Source organism: Leopardus geoffroyi, chromosome X, assembly GCF_018350155.1.
Source record: "Leopardus geoffroyi isolate Oge1 chromosome X, O.geoffroyi_Oge1_pat1.0, whole genome shotgun sequence".
Classification (NCBI taxonomy): Eukaryota; Metazoa; Chordata; class Mammalia; order Carnivora; family Felidae; genus Leopardus; species Leopardus geoffroyi.
In genome coordinates this window covers 111,496,779-111,512,645 of record NC_059343.1, presented here as the reverse complement: position 1 = coordinate 111,512,645, position 15,867 = coordinate 111,496,779, and positions in this window count along the sequence as shown.

Below are 15,867 nucleotides of genomic sequence, written 5' to 3'. Positions count from 1 at the left end.
AGAGAGAGCGTGGGGGAGGGGCAGAGAGAGAGGAGAGAGAGAATCCCAAGCAGGCTCCCCACTGTCAGCACAGAACCCGATGTGGGGCTCGAGCTCATGAACCGTGAGATCATGACCTGAGGTGAAATCAAGAGTAGGATGCTCAACTGACTGAGCCACCCAGACACCCGAATCTCAGGGCTCATTAAGGAGTCTTTGGGCAGCAGAGGAAACCTCCCTCCATTTCATTCGCGTATTATTGAGCACCTACTATGTATCAGGCGCCATGCAGGGTGCTAGAGATACTGTGGTGGGTGAGCGGGGTGCAGACAAAGATCCCTGACCTGATGTAGGTTACATACTATTGGGTAAATATTTGGCAAACAAAGGTAAACTGCTGCTGCTGCTGCTGCTGCTGCTGTGTGTGTGTGTGTGTGTGTGTGTGTGTGTATGCCTGCTGGACTTGTGTTCAGCCTCTCTTCACCCTATACCCTTCCCCCTCCAGGTCTGGCAAGTAGAGAGGTTGGCTTCCTTTACGGATTCTTAACTTTGGGGGGAAGTGTACTGGATGGATGTGTTAAATCATTGATGAAACTGCCGTGACCCTTAGGTGCAGTTTGAGTTTTCCCCTAAACACTTACATTGCCTTTCAGGACTTTAAGGCTGTAAACGGAATCATTCTGGTTCTCAGGATCCATAATTAAGCTCCTCTGTTTGCATGTTCAAATCTTGAGGGTGCCCCTTGGGCATTTGGAGAGCATTTAGCACACTCAGCAGCCTCTGCAACAGAAGCCAAAGTGGCAGCGGGAGTGCATTCCATAAAAGCAGCTCTCTTCCCAGAGCCCATAATTAGAATGTGTTAACTACATCCTCTTTGCATCTGGTACACAGCAATTCAAGGGTGACAGAGGCAGAATGGAAATGGGACCCATAAAAATGTTCTGCTATCTGTGAAGGTAAGAAGTTGGTCTTTATTCTCACCTGTCCAGTGGAAGTCTGGTTTTTTTCCTGCCCAAGATTGGGTGCGCTATTTTCAGAGTGAGGCGTTCTATGTAAAGCACATGGTTCCTTGCACATCATAAGAGTTTTAAAAACGACAGCTATCATCATCATCATCATCATGTTAGCATTTCACTGTCTTACAGAGAATGAGGTAGAAGGAAACAGGGTTTCAGGGCTGTGATCTGGTTTTGTTATTAAATAGTCAGGGAGTCTTTGGAAAGCTCGCTTAATGTAAAGACTGGGATGGCTCACGTGGCATGACAAGAAGTGAGATGTTTGGCAGTACGGAACAAAGAGGAGGGGGAAAGTGGAAGGAACCATAAGTGGAGCGGACCGGGACGAGGGAGGAAATAATCCAGTCGCACAGTGTCACTGGATGCCCAGATCTGCTCTTCACCCCGCTCTGTGCGACGGGAGACTGACCCAACTGATTGCATTCGTGGACTCTCTCGCCTCCTGACTTCTGGTTGTGTTTGGCACCAGTTGGAGATTGGAGGGTGGGAGGAGAGCGAAGCTGGAGCATTTATTCCCCAGGCTCTCTCCTGATGGGCCAAGGACTGGCAGTGGCTACTTCTCTCTACTGAAGGCCACAGCTTCTATATCTGCACACTGTTCCCTCTCCTTGGCCCTTTAGACCTAGGTGGGTAACAGCTCCCTGCTGTTACTATCTCCCACCTCTTGTGAGGTTCCCACTCTCCACCCGCACCTTTGTCAATAGCTCCTTTATGAAATGCTCTGGATTACTCACTTTGAAGGTGCCATCTGTTTCCTGCCCAGACCTTGACTGATAATCCTGGGTAGCATAAGACGTCCCTCCTTTTTGTCCCTCAAGCCCCTAGCACAGCGCTTGGCACATGGTAGGCACCCAGTGAAGACTAGTTAAATGAACAAATTAATGAACTATGGTGAGGACAGCTGGGGGGTCCAAAGGAAATAGGTAATTCAGGGATAAATGTGGTCATCAGGAGTTCAAGGAGGGACAATCTGGTAAGCGGAGCAGCCCTAGGGCAGGGGGTAGGATTTAGAAAGAGCAGGATACAGCTTTCAGAAAGCTGGAAGAAATTAAGCAAGGATAGTGTCTAAGACCCTAGTCATTGACCAAGGTTCAAGGCAGGGCCCAAATATGGGTATTTAAGGACAGAAAATGCAGCAATGCAGAGTTGGACTTAATCACTGGGGTTTTGGCAGGAGAGAGCGTCCTGACTGATCACTTGAAGTCTGGGATCTATTGAGCAGGGGCGAAGGAGTCTAATTCACTAGGCTGGCATAGCTTGAGGACTCTTAACTATTCTTTCACGTGGAATAGTTATTGAGGCCCTTGTTCTGATTTTGACACTTAGCAAACAATCTTCAGGACTTAACTCCGTTTCCATCGTTGTTCACGTTTTCACTGTGAAATACTGAGTGACTCCGTGTGTAGGGGTTGAGAACACGGGCTTTACAAATCAGGCAGACTTTCATAAGAATCTTCACTTGACCAGCTTGGGCAAGTCAGAATCTTCCTGAGTCTCTGATTATTTATTTTAAAAATGAAGGTGGTGGGGTGCCCGGGTGGCTCAGTCGGTCGGGTGTCTGACCCTTGATTTCAGCTCAGGCCATTCATGAGTTCAAGCCCCAGGTGGGGCTATGTGCTGACAGTGAGGAGCCTGCTTGGGATTTTCTCTCTCTGCTCCTCCCCTGCTCTCTCTACCTCTCTCTCAAAATAAACTTTAAAAAATGAAAAATATTTAAAACACTTTTTAATCTTTATTTATTTTTGAGAGAGAGAGAGAGAGAGAGAGAGCACGAGCAGGGGAGGTGCAGAGAGAGAGAGAGAGGGAGACACAGAATCCGAAGCAGGCTCCAGGTTCTGAGCTGTCAGCAGAGTCTGACACGGGACTCGAACCCACAAAACGCAAGTTTATGACCTGAGCCGAAGTCGGACGCTTAACCAACTGAGCCACCCAGGCGCCCCAAAAACGAAGAATATTTTTCAAAAACTAAAAAATGAAAATAAATAAACATGGTGGTGGTGGTGTAGTGGCTTTCTCACAGTATTGCTGTGGGTGTTGAATGAGATGATTCACGTCAAGCACAACATTTCTTGGCATATAGTAAATACACGGTGAGTCAAAGTTAGCTTATATCTACATTAGTATTTATCTTTCTGGCGCATCACGAGTCAATCTCTTGGAGTCCGATCAGCCCTAGAGCAAGCAGCACATAAAGTTCAGTTTCGGAACCTGCAAAACTGCGGAGACCCACGACCTACGGCCACATCTTCATGATGTCACTGCCGCCCTTCCCTATCATATTCCTATGCCAATCACTAGCAATGGCCGGCAGGGAACAGTCATCTCTCCTCTGGGTTTCCCCAGCGTTTGGGCTGTGCTTCCGCCCTGGCGCTTAGCACTTTGTACACGTCTGTTTCCCCGACCTGGCAGTGAGTTGTGTGAGGGCAGGGCTAGGCACAAGAGTAGCGGCACAGATGTACTTAGCCTCTTCTGAAGAGTAAATTGGACACTTCACTCAGGATGTGAGGGCACCTGCCTCTTTCCTCTTGCTCTAACCCCTATTCCTTCCATTCCCGGACACCTGCCTTTTGCTCCGAACAAGTGTTGGAAAGCAAATATGGCAGAAATAAATACCATTCAAGCAGTGCCTACACTGCGGGGAGCCCGTAAAAGGAGAAGGCCCCTCTAAACTGGAGATCTGTTTATTTTGCAATTAACAAAAGGTCAGGAGGCCTGGCATAGAATCCGAGCGTTACTCTGCTGTGTTAGCAAGAAATGTGGGGTTGGGAAGTTATTGCCGGGGATTTGGAATTTTTATTATGAATTCCAGGAAGCCAAAGTTTTCTGGGTAATATGTGAATCACAGCAAAGTATTCTTCCATCCTTTGACCCCAACTTAGCTCCTTTTTGGTGATATAACAAGGTCAGTAGGTCATGGGAGCTCTGTTGGGTTACCTTAAAATGACCCCTTTTGAGGATGTAACAGATTATTAATCAGGAGCCATATCAAGGAGCTATGGCTAGGGAGGAGCAAGCTTTCAACCTTTGATTTAGGAGCTGGGAATTTACAGTTCTCTTTCTTCTGCAGGGCCCTAAATTGGCTTGACATAACTCTAACAGGCACATGTATTGAGCTGGTGCCCTCTTCACCACAGGGCATGATGGGATATCATCCATTAAAAAAAAAACATATTGAGCACCTACTACGTGCCAGGTATTGAGCTAGGGTGATGGACACACACAGAAGAATGTGACGTTGTCCTTAAATTACTTAAAGCCTAATGAGGATACAGACATGGAAACAGAAATGCAGTAAGTCGTTATGGGCGACATGACGTGAGCATGTACCAGGGCAGAGTGAGGCCCAAAGCAAAGGGTGACCCGTATTATAGCCGGAGAAAGAGCCAGGGACAGGAAGGACTTCACAGAGGAGGTAGTGGATTTCAATTGCACGAATAAAAGGAATCCTTTAAGTAAGAACAGCGCGTCCCTCAGATTCTGCTGCTTTGGCCCCAGCATCATTGATCCTGCATTTACTTCAGCCCTCTTCTATTGGCTTGTATCTACTTGTACTTTGAAAATCGGTTTTGAAGTCTTAATTGTAAGATTGTGCATCTCAAATTCATTGACTTTGCCTTTGAAGCTAAAATGCTTATGCTTTTCTATCCCTTGGTTATTGCATATATTTGGTTGCTTAACAATAGAGCATTTCTGTACTACATGTGTCATCTCAGACCGGAAACTTCTTGGAAGGGGAATCCCTTTGTTGTTATAAGCTGCCTGCCTCGTATGTAAGCTTTTCAAGCTCGTTCCGCGAGGTGCAGGCTGGGAGGTGAGGGATGATACAGTATCTGGGCTACAAAGCCGGCTTCAGAATACCTTCCCCCTCAGCACCAAACTGCCTCCCACGGTCAGTCGCGTTTCTTCCCTGATGCCGGCCGGGAAGCTCACATCACCGCAGCCTTGACCCTCCCTTTCTATTGCTGAGAACCAGAACCAGAGCAGCACCTCCGTTCCTTTTTTATTCCTGTGGCTCCCCAAATGCTTTCCCACCAGCAAGTCACAACTCCTGTGATACAGGAAGCAGACGCAACAACCAATCGACATATACATAGGAAACCGAAGACCTATTTGAAGCTCCTGAACCCAGTTCTGTGTCTTCCTGGGCAACGCCAGCTACTGCATACGGTCTGGGACCTTGGTGTGATGAGCTCCCACGGGCTTTAGAGCTGAAGTGCTCCTTAGCTGATTAAAAAAAAAAAAAAGAAAAGCTAAATATACATTTATATTAAACAAGTCCCTGAAATTAGCTTAGGGCTAACATTTTTTTTTTTTTTTTTTTTTTTTTGGCCATGTGGTTTATAGCTTGCTGATCTTGGAAAACACCATTCAAAACTAGCACATCACAGGTATTACAAGCCGAAGGGATGTTTTGAACAGAGTGATTGGCCAGAGCCTCTTCTACAATACCTCCAAGTTATCGCATTGAGGAGCTTGTGTCCTGTCCATTTACAAACGAATGAAATGTAATTTAATTTGGCATTAGCTTAATAATGACTTTCATGGAACTGAAAGAGAGTCAGTCTAGGAAAAACAAAGCTGTTTGGCACTAGGCAAGAAAGCCAGGGCCCATTCTGGTTATAATGCAACTTGCTAACGGGAGGAACCAAGGTAAATAACAAGTTGGGAGAAATTGTCACCTATGATCCTAATAGTGAGATGTCAAACAGTGTGTCTCAAATTAAGAGAGGGAGAGAGAGAGAGAGAGAGAGAGAGATCCCTTCTTTTTCTTTACCATTTGCAAATGACTTGAAAAATCTGCCTCAGCAAAATCTCATCTATTTGGACTAATGGGGGTGGGGGCAGGCAGACCAATCTGAATTAGTGACAGGTTGGAATTCTGGAATGTTTTAAAACATACCCTTTTATTAGCTGAAGTCTATGTGTACAATAACTCAAACTAACTACTCACAGTGGTTCCCAAGAGAGATCCTCAGAGACTTGCTTTCGTGAATAGATAAGACCCATTTGTTATTAGCCGGTTCCATTGACTCATAAACAATGTGCTGAAGTCCTTAAAAACAATTTGTTCCTTTAAGGAGATGAAAACGCATTTGTGATGTGGTTTAAAGGATCCTGCCCAGCAGACTCTTTCTTCATGGCAAGTGCAGAGATCTCTCTCTAGAATCTCCTACACACGATGGTGCCTGAGAGACTGAAGCGTGGCTGTCCTGGCGGGGCCAAGGAGGTTCACCCAGCTGTCTCTGTTACGAGACCCATAGAATATGGAGCTGGAGAAACACCCCCATCCCCACCGCAGCCTCCGCTGGAGTAGCTCTGGCATCAGGAATGGAGGTCACTACCTCCGGAGGCTGGTCAGGGCCAATGTGTGAAAATGGGTTTCCTTTGCTCTTGATTACCTGAGGGGGGAACAGCCCCTGTAAACCTGTGTGCCTGTGGACTTGTCACATCAGTATCTTTTGCATCCCCGGTCTCGTGCACTTGGGTGTGAAAATGGGAAGTTGACTTTGGTTGCCCACCCATCACCTTGCCTCCCCCACTTCTTCCCCTCTCGCCCTGGAGCCCTGTAATATAAAACAGGAAGCAAACTGCTAGCTCAAAACCGTTCTTGTCCCTTCCTGGGATATTTGCCTACTTGTAAGGAATTGTGGAAGATCCTAATGCTTCAAGATTCGAAAGAAAGGACTATAGGTTTGCGACATATGACAGGCAACGGCGTTGGCATACTTTTGAGAAATGGTTCAGCCCACCCTCCTTCCATCCCCAAACGCACTCACCTTTGCTCTGTTAGGTAATGTAAATACCCAGCTGCCTCTCCATATCTGGGTCGAATGTTTGTGTTCTCTTGTCCGTATGGCCTTGACACGCCCGGCCACATCATGAAGGGTCTGTGTCACAATGTAAACTCCAGCAGAGTGTTTGTGTTTGTTCATCTTTGCACAATTCTCACAGAAGAGTGTTTAATAAGCGTTTAAGACAATTTTTTAATTGGGGTAAAATACACATATCGTGAAATTTACCTTCATAACCATTTTGAAGTGTGTAGGTCATTAGCGTTAGGCATATTCACGTTGCCGTGCAACAGACCTCTAGGACTTTTTCATCTCACAAAGCTGAAACCCTGTGCCCATTATATAGTAACTCCATTCCTCCCTCCTCCCAGGCCCCCACAACCGGCCATTCTAGTTTCCATCTGTATGAATTTCACTACCCTAGACAGCTCGTTTAAGTGGAACCCTACTGTATTAGTCTTTTGGTGGCCAGCTTATTTCACTTAGCGTGGCGTCTTCAAGCTTTGTCCATGTTGTGGCGTGTGTCAGAATTTCTGTCCTTTTAAAGACTGAATAATATTCCATTTGCCTGCATATACCACGTTTTGTTCGTCCATTCATCCATCCACGGACACCTGGGTTGTTTCCAACTTTCGGCTACTGTGAAAAATGCTGTTGTGAACATTGGCGTACAAATATCTGTTCAAGTTTCTGCCTTCAATGCTGGGCATATACCTAGGAATGGAATTGCTGGATCATATGGTAATTCTAATTTTAGTTTTTTGAGGATACTAGATGTTTTTTAATGAGACCGAGGGGGAGGCGAAACATAAATTAGGTGCATTATTACACTCGAGTCTCTCTTTTCACCACACATCTGTTGAGTAGTTCTCGTGTCCTCGGTGCTGGGTCTGATATAACTTAGAACTTTATGGGTGCTTCCTTTCTGTCACTATAATGTAATCTCCATGAAAGTGGGGATTTCTGTCTGTTGTCTTCTTGACTGGTAAATGCCCAGAACCTAGGACAGTACCTGGTATTCATTCATTCATTCATTCATTCACCTGTTCAGCAAATACTATTGAGTATCTAGTATGTAGCAGGTATAAAATGCTCATGACAGCGATCATGAGCAGTGAAGATTATAAGAAAATGAAGAAAGCAGTATTTCCTGTCTACTTGGCTAAGGGGCAGAGTGGATGAAAGGAGGCAACATGGTCTTTCTCAATCCCTTTGTGCCCTATCAGCAAACATTGGCAATCTCCTACTTACAAAAGGAGACATGGGGTGAGTTTAGGACTCAGAGAGAGCAGCTCAGCTAGAAATGAAGATCCGTGGAGACAGAAGCCTTTTCCAAGTAGTCCTGGACAGACAGCCACCCATTTATAATACTGAAGCCATGTTGAATTAGGAGGAGAGCCGAGCAACTCTTATCTTAGCAGGACAGTCAACTCTTGGCTGAAAAGAATTTTGTTCTTGTTGTCTTTTCACTTTTGCCTCAAACAGGAGTGAGGAGATCGGGAACCACTATTGCCCAAGCAGTGCCTTCAAAATAGGGCACACGAGAAATCAACCTACGTGTTACCTGATAGTCAATCCTAGTTAGTTGAACCAGGTAGATTCTTGAACAACATGGGTTTGGGAAGCATGGGTCTACTCATGTATGAATTTTTTTCAAAAAATACAGCACAGGGAGCACCTGGGGGGCTCAGTCAGTTAAGCGTCAACCTCTTGATTTCGGCTCAGGTCATGATCTCATGGTTTGTGGCTTCAAGCCCCGCATTGGGCTTTGTGCTGTCAGTGCAGAGCCTGCTTGGGATTCTCTCTCTTTCCCTCTCTCTCTCTCTCTCTGCCCTTTCCCCACTAGCTCTCTCTCTCGCTCTCAAAATAAATAAACTTCAAAAGAGATTTAAAAAATAAATACATCACAGTACTGTAAATGTAGTTTCTCTTCCCTATGATTTTTAAAAGTTTATTTATTTTTGAGAGAAAGGGAGGGAAAGAGAGAGGGAGCTGGTGAGGGGCAAAGACAGAGGAGGAGCGAGAATCCCAAGCAGACTCCCCACTGTCAGCAGAGAGTCCAACGTGGGGCTCAATCTCAGAAACTGTGAGATCATGACCTGAGCCAAAATCAAGAGTTGGAGGTTTAACCAGCTGAGCCACCCAGGTACCCCTCTTCCACATGATTTTTTTGAAAGTAATCTCTACACCCAATGTGGGATTTGAACTCACAACGCTGAGCTCAAGAGTCACAGGCTCCACTAACTGAGCCAGCCAGGCACCCCATCTTATGATTTTGTTAATAACATTTTTTTCTTTGCTTTCTTGTAACAGTACAGTATATAATACAGAGAGCATACAAAATACGTTTTTTTTTTTTTTAATTTTTTTTTTTTTCAACGTTTATTTATTTTTGGGACAGAGAGAGACAGAGCATGAACGGGGGAGGGGCAGAGAGAGAGGGAGACACAGAATCGGAAACAGGCTCCAGGCTCTGAGCCATCAGCCCAGAGCCCGACGCGGGGCTCGAACTCACGGACCGCGAGATCGTGACCTGGCTGAAGTCGGACGCTTAACCGACTGTGCCACCCAGGCGCCCCCAAAATACGTTTTAACCAACTGTTTACGTTACCAGTAAGGTTTCTGGTCCACAGTAGTTAAACGTTTGGGAAGTCAAAAGTTATATGTGGATTTTCTACCGCACAGGGTTCCATCACCCCTAACCCCCTGTGCTGTTCAAGGGTCAATTATGTTTACAGAATATTCTTAGGGCTCTCTGGGGTTCACAAAATGGTGCATTCATTTAAGAATGCTCCTTACAGTCCCCTCCTCTAAAGTAGCATGACAGATACTGCTGGAAAAGTTGAGCTGTCGGGGAAATGTCTAGGGTTCCTCACGGTTAAGCCCTCACAGGCATTTTGCGGTTCCCCGCTGACTCCAGATGGGCCACATTTCTTCTCTCTTCAGTGAGTCGCAGACATTTTCCTTGTCTATCTTCCTACTTTGGAAACTACTGCCACTTCCGTTTTGTAGGGTCCTTTTCGCCTCCATCTGGCTTTGGGGCAGGGTTAATTTCCCTAGCTCTCCTCTTCTTGTTGTCAACCCAAATGGCATTGATGCCGCAAGTGAATAACAAAGTCACGACTATGGAGAACAGTGATAAAAACTCGAGACATTTTTACAACGTTCTTGGAATCGATGTCCCTGCTTCTTTCCTTGAAGGTCCCCAGGAGCCCCAGTGGTCTCCTATTTTCTTTTATCTGTGAGGGTGGCGCTCCTTACTGCTTATAGGATAAGGCTACACTAATTAGCCTAGCATTCAAGGCCCTCTCTAAGCAGACTAAGGTCTACCGCTCCATTATTATCTTTCACTTGCCTTCCAGTCTACACAAACTGTCTGCTCTGGGCAAACGGTCTCCTAATTGTTTCCCCCTCAAATAGTTGAAACTATTTTCATTCCTGTTTCCTGGTCTTTGTCCACATTAATTCCCCCAGGCTCTCTGCTACCCTTTCTTCGGGGCTTGGAGTCTTACCTTTTGTGAGTACCCGGGCCCTTGGGGGAGAATTGCACCCTCCCTGGAATTTCAGGAATCCTTCTAGTCTGCGCCCTTCTCTGGATGTCACACACACACACACACACACACACACACACACACACACGGGTGTACGCGTGCGTGCGTGCGTGCACGTGTGCCTGGAGGCAAGCCCTTCTTTATTTCTCTGGGGTTAACACAGTGCCCTGCACTGAGTAGGTAGTCCATAAACTTTAGTTTTAATGAGAATGCATGTTCCCGAAGCCTATCCTTTCTCTCCTTAGGCAGCGTTTACTAACGCAAATGAAGTGCTGCTGAGACTTGCTCACATTTTGAAAAAAGATGAGGACAGTAATGACTCAGTGGCCAGATCTTCTGGCAGAGAATTCATCTTGAAAATACTCGTACTATCCTAGCAACACGCATGTAACGAGGGGAGACAGCCGAACCAATCTCCCGATAGAGCAGGAGAGATTTTAGCTTTTTTGTAGGCCAAGACTTCCCTCCCTCCTTCCTCCCTCCCTCCCTTCCTACCTTCCTGCCTTCCTTCCTCCCTCCCTCACTCCCTTCTTTCTTTCCTTCCTTTCTTTTCCTTTTCTTTCTTTCTTTCTTTCTCTCTCTTTTTTATTGCCACGGTGATTAAACACTGGAATGAGCTACAGAGGTAGGTTATTGAGGAAATTTGGAGGGGTGGACAATTTATTCATTCATTCAAAGGAAAACCGGGAGGCAAAATAAAGGAAGGGGGGGAAAAGTTTAAGTATGAGGGATTTGGCATTTATCCATGGAAAACAGAGGAAGGCGGATAAAATCTTTTTTTTTTTTTTTTTTTTTTTTTGGACTTTTGGGTCTCTCGACTCTGTATAGCTTCCCCAGCAGGATGAAGGGCAGTGTGGAGGGTGGGGCTGTTTCTTCACAGTGTTGTGGAGGCAGCAAGTGGGCCAATAAAATAAAAAAGGCTGCAGATGTTTTTCTCCTCAAGAAGGGGTTGGAACGGTTACTGAGTAACTGTTGGTTAATGTCGATATGCTTTCGCTCACAAAAAGATACCGAGCGGCTGCAAACTTTAGCTCTGAGATCCCTTACTTACCCAGACGAGTGCTGGGGGGGGGGTGAGGTGTGCGGCAGGAACTGGACAGAGCCTCACTGCAGCAGCAAGACCGGAAGCAAAAGAATAAAAAGTAGTAGAAAAAAACCACCAAAGGAGAAACAAGAGAACAGTGCAAATGTCAGAGGGATGCTCATTACATAGAAAGCAAGTTTGAGAGGCGCCTGGGTGGCTCAGGTGGTTGAGTGTCCGGCTCTTGGTTTTGGCTCAGATCACGATCTCACTGTTCGTGGGTTCAAGCCTCAGGTCAGGCCGTGTGTTGACAGAGCAGAGCCTGCTTGGAATTCTCTCTCTCCCTCTCTCTTTGCCCCTCCCCCGTGTGATCGCGCGCGCACGCTCTCTCTCTCTCTCTCCTCTCTCTCTCTCTTTCAAAATAAACAGACTTAAAAACAAGAAAGCAAGTTTGGAGGTTTGTGGTTAGATTCTTAAAGAAAAGTATAGACAACATCGTGTGTATTGTATAAAAAGCCAATGATGGGGCACCTGGGTGGCTCAGTGGGTTAAGGGTCCAACTTGGGCTCAGGTTAGGTTCGAGCCCCCGCCTCCTGCTCTGTGCTGACAGCTCAGAGCCTGGAGCCTGCTTCAGATTTTGTGTCTCCCTCTCTCTCTGCCCCTACCCCGCTCTCACTCTGTCGCTCTCTCGCTCTCTGAAAAATTAATAAAACATAAAGAAAAGAAAAAGCCACTGATCAAATCCAGTATCTTCAGTCCTGGAAACATCTGATCTCAGAATGCTCATTTATAAATAATTTTAGGGGTCTAAAGAGTAGGAATCTGTATTTGTACTAAGTGCTTCTGCTGATTCTCAAGCAAGTCTGAGAAGCTCTGTCCTGTGATGTAGTAGAAGGAGTTAGGGTGCAGTGTGAAAACAGCAACAAATGATTTCACTTGAAAGACAAATCATACAAAAGAAAGAAGGAGAAAAGGGGTATTTGACTGGGGGGGAGTAAGTATTTTTTTTTCTTGCTTGCTCCCAAAACGATTTAAGGCATTTATATTTATAAATTTGTATATAATATTTATAATATTGAATCGCCAAATCACTTACTGTCACCTTGGTACTATGCAGGTATTTTCTCACTTAACGCTCACAACAACCCCCATGATGTAAGGACTGCTATTGTTATCCCCCTTTTACAAATGAGGAAACTGAGGCTCAGGGACGTTAAACTAGGGAGGGGGAGGGCTGGGATCCAGAGGTCGGAATTTGCTGCTGCTCTTAATAGTGTCAGCAAACTGCTTACAGACATCAAAACAAACCAACCCCAAAGCCCAGAAGCAGCAACAAAAAACACAACTGAGTGAAGAAGTTTGGGCGGAGAGAAAATAAGGGAAGGAGACCGGGTGAAGAACTGGGATTGGGTCCTGTTCATTGATTACAACTTTGGCTGGGAGCTTTCTAACAGCCAAAGGAAAAAAGGAAACTTGTCTTGATTCAGAGGATCCGCAAGATAAAAGCAAAGCTGCTTTCTTAGGAGACACATAACGGTTTCTGGGAGAATTTCCTGAGAGAAATATCTCCTGCGGATCCTCAAAAAGGGGAGACATGCTTCCATCGAAAGGATTTTTTCCCCCAAGGGGAAAGGGAATTTTGTCATTTTTTTGATTTTTTTAAAACTTGGGAGAGCAAATGTTTCAGCAAGGAAATCATTTAACTATGGATTATAATGTTCTTCCCCTGTAAATATGTTTTACGGTTCACATTTTTTCGAATAAAAGAAAACATCACGTGTGGAGTTTTTGTCCTCGGAGATCTTAAAAGAAAGGGTGGCTATTCCTCTGGGTTAGATGCCTGAAGGCAAGGACTGGCTTAATGGGGCCCCTTCCAAGTTGGGGGCTGGGATTCTATACTTCTGTAGCTGTGCAAACACTTCTACCTGGGGCAGCTTAGCCAGTCTTAAACCTAAAGACTCAGCCACAGAGATGGCCATGAATGCTTCCATTGTGAGGATCCTTCCTGATAAAATAAATGTTTAAAACACACACACATCCACGCACTAAAACAAAACCTCCACAACGTCAGGGATTAAGACACACCCAAGCAAGACATTTGCAGCAACAAAAGTTTCGCTTAGTAAATGCTTGTCACTGGGGATGGAGAGTCGGCACTTAGGCACCACTCACTTAACTCTGAGCGTTTGCTGAAGTCCTTTGTGTCTTAGATGTCAAAGAAATCTTTTCTAAGGGAGCCATCAGCACCACCTCAGGGGTGATGTTTTAAGCCTAATGTGAAAAAGAGAGCTTCTCTAAAACTTCTTATATGATTAACACGGTTCATTGCCCTTTATGACAAAGCATGGGGAGTGCAAATAAAATTCTCTTCAGGAGGAGACCTTCCACCCACCCCCCCCCCACTCCTTTTTGTTCTTAAATCATTTCTTAGCAATGTAACACAGGAAAAGAACTTTCACATTTCAGGGGGTGAAAAGCTCCGGGAGATGTAGCTGTGCCGTTTCAACTGACCCAACTCATTCCCGATAGGGTCAGATGGCTCCAAGGAGGCCTCCCTGCGGTCCGTAGCCAGGGCCGAAACTTGTCGAAAGCGCGAGAGAGAATCGAGTTAACATCTTGGTGTGTGTTAGGAAACGTTATGTGGAAGAAGCTAACACGAGCACATTTGCTTGGAGTCTCTGTTTCAATCTCTGGCCTTCTGGCCCGCACGGCACATCCAGGAAGCAGGTACACAGGAGGTTTCTCGAAAAAAAAAAAAAAAAAAATAGGAATGAGGTGCTTGCCGCTAGAAAGAAGGGTCATGTGAGAGATTTCATCTCTGCAGCAGAAGGCATCACCCTCTGCAGTGCTTGATGGACTGTTACTCTAACAGGTTTTCCCTTTATAAACAGAGTCCAGCCGCTTTGGCCTTATCTACTTGATTCTAAAATAGCTCGTCAGTTTAATAGCATTCAGGTTGTTTATGCACACACGAGGCCCTCTGGAAAAAAAAAAAAAAAAAAACCCTTTTCATGTCGCCAAACAGGCATTTTGAAATCAACTAATTGGATGGTTGTCTGAATTCAACTCGTTGTTTTAAAAATAACCAGTTGTTGCACTGAATTACATTTTTTTACCCCCAAGCCAATTGGTGTGTGTAGACAGAGTTTGAGTCAATCCAGATGGCTGGCTGCAGTTTTGACTTGAACTGACTGGCTGTTTTGTGGTCAGATATATACAGCTCTTGATGGCCACTGGGGAAATGGAGTGCAAGGGAAGGAAGGTGTAGGAAAGTTAGGAGAAATTATATCAACAAAAGTTTCCATCCCGAGTGCCGTGGATTCAGACGTTTTCTGCAGTCAGCCCTCGACACACACGCACGCACATGCACGCGCGCGCACACACACGCACGCATGCACACATAGCTAAGAAAACAGAAATAAAGTAATAACATCCCTCCCAGCTGGCTCTGCTCACGGCTGTGGGTCTTTCTTTCTTTCTCTCCACGAATTTCTTCACTGCCTGGGTGGCCTGTGGAGGGATTCTGGCAAGTCAGCTCCATAGGTTGAAATGCCTCTGAGGCTAACTTTTCCTTCCTGTGGGGAGCTCTCCTTTGAGGGACTCTGTGCTCTTCTCAGTCTGTGAAGGCACGGCAGGAAAAAGTAGGGCTTCGCTCAGACCCGTACCCCCTAATTCCAGGCACGAGGCCTGACTCTGACCCGTGGAACCACTTTTCCTCAGGGAAGCTGTGAATTTCCTGTAATGAATGTAAGCGGTTCTCCCGGCCCAGGCGTTACCACTACATCTCCAGAAATTCTGAGTTTCGTATCATCGATGGTCTCCATAATTAGCTGTCAAATTCCACTGGCCTGAGGAAGTGCGATTCAGATGCTTTCAATTCAAAGGCTACTTTATTCGGACTTCTCATTTTGATTTCTTCATTGACCTTCATGATAACAGGACGAAAGTAGATCAGAGACAGACTTTCCCTGAACCACCTCAGGTTTGTCACGCACGAGGAGGAAGAGGTTCTCCAAACATTTCAAATCGAACTGCAGGGTGATTTCCAAGGCGTCTTCCACTCCCCCCACCCTCCCCCGCCCCGCAAATTCCCGGTGAATGATGACACAAACTCACTTTTCTACTGCCAACGTTGTACCTTTTCTGTCTGGTGCATAGGTCATTGTTTGTAGTAAAGCAAAGAGCCACAAGGAATGTTCTGAAACCCGGCTCTGTCTGTGTCGTCCCCGACTTTTCTCTCTCATCTAGCAAATCCTAAATTGGCATGTTTTTCATAACATGCCATTTTTCATGCCTGGCTCTTGAAGGTGAGTATTTATTCCCCTGAGCCTTTCAAAGACATCTGGATAACATTCAAAAGTTTTTGCCTATGACATTTAGGTTTTAAACCACTGCCACATGGCTTGTTGGGATTTTTTTTTTTTTTTATTTTTTAGAAATGGACGAATATGACTTGGGTCAAGGTCCTGTCTCCGTGGCTGACCTGCTGTGTGATCTTGGGATCATCA